The sequence below is a fragment of the Orycteropus afer genome, unplaced genomic scaffold (genome assembly GCF_000298275.1).
Source record: "Orycteropus afer afer isolate SDZICR_OR568_19922 unplaced genomic scaffold, OryAfe1.0 scaffold00285, whole genome shotgun sequence".
In the NCBI taxonomy this organism is placed as follows: domain Eukaryota; kingdom Metazoa; phylum Chordata; class Mammalia; order Tubulidentata; family Orycteropodidae; genus Orycteropus; species Orycteropus afer.
The window spans coordinates 2,094,930-2,096,741 of record NW_006921872.1 but is presented as its reverse complement, the minus strand read 5'-3'; positions in this window follow the sequence as shown (position 1 = coordinate 2,096,741).

The window sequence follows — 1,812 nt, the reverse complement described above, 5'->3', positions numbered from 1 at the left end:
CCGCCAGCCGTCTAGAATCTTGCAATATTGCAACTCAAGGCTTGATTTTTTTCTTCAGTTCTTTCAGCTTCATAAATGCTGAGCATGTTCTTTTCTTTTGGTTTTCTAACTCCAGGTCTTTGCACATTTCATTATAATAATTAACTTTGTCTTTACGACCTGCTTTTTGAAATCTTCCATTCAACTCTCTTATCTTGTCATTTCTTCCATTTGTTTTAGCTACTCTCCATTCAAGAACAAGTTTCAGAGTCTCTTCTGACACCCATTTTGGTCTTTTCTTCCTTTCCTACCTTTTTAATGACCTTTTGCTTTCTTCATATATGATGTTCTTGATGTCATCCCATAATTCATCTGGTTTTTGGTCACTGGTATTCAATGCAACAAATCTATTCTTTAGATGGTCTCTAAATTCAGGTGGTATATAATCAAGGTCATATTTTGGCTCTTGACTTGTGGACTTGTTTTAATTGTCTTCAGCTTCAGCTTTAGCTTGCACATGAGTAGTTGATGGTCTGTTCCAAAGTGAGCTCTTGGCCTTGTTTTGGCTGAAGATATTAGCTTCTCCATTGCCTCTTTGCACAGATGTAGTCTATCTGACTCCTGTGTATTTCATCAGGTGAAATCCACATGTTTAGCTACCATTTACATTATTGAAAAAGTGTATTTGCAATGAATAAGTCATTGGTCTTACAAAATTCTATCATGCAACCTCCAGCATCATTTCTATCACCAAGACCATATTTTCCAACTACTGGTGATTCTTCTTTGTTTCTAACTTTCGTATTCTAATCACCAGTAATAATCAACACATCTTGATTACATGTTTGGTCAATTTCAGACAGCAGAAGTTGGTAAAAATCTTAAATATCCTTGTCTTTGGGTTTGGTGGTTGGTGAGTAAATTTGAATAATAGTAGTATTAACTGGTCTTCCTTGTAGGCATATGGATATTATCCTGTCACTGATAACACTGTACTTCAGGATGGATCTTGAAACATTCTTTGTGGCAATGAATGCCATGCCATTCCTCTTCAATTTGTCATTCCCAGCATGGTGGATCATATGATTGTCTGATTCAAAATGGCCAAAACCAGTCCATTTCAGCTCACTAGTGCCTAAGATATCAATCTTTATGTGTTCCATTTCATTTTTGACAACTTCCAATTTTTCTAGATTCATACTTCATACATTCCATGTTCTGATTACAATGGATGTTTGCAGCTGTTTCTTCCCATTTTGAGTCATGCCACATCAGCAAATAGAAGTCCTGGAAGCTTTACTCCATCCACATGATTCAGGTCAACTCTATTCTGAGGAGGTAGCTGTTTCCCAGTCATATTTTGAGTGCCTTCCAACCTGAGGGTCTCATCTTTCGGCAGCATATCAGACAATGTTTCAGGGCTATTCATAAATTTTTCAAGTAATGTATCAGACAGTGTTTCACTGCTATTCATAAGGTTTTCACTGACCAATTCCTTGAGGAATTGCAGGATCTAAGCATGCCAAAAAGCTCAAAATCTTTCTCAAAGCATCTTCTTATATATTGGAAGCAGATCACTTCCCTAAGGCAGCTACTCAGCTGCTCATAGTAGATTCCGCCATGGAGTTGATTACCAGTCTCATCATGGGAAACTACATCCAGCTGCCACTCAAAACCAGGCCCAGCCAAGTTGACACATAACCTTAACTACCACACATGGCTGTAAATCTTTGTTCCGAGGAGAAGCTAGATGGTTTGAACCACCGACCTTTTGGTTAGTAGCCAAATACCTTAACCACTACACCACCAGAATTTTTTATTAGCTTTTTTCAC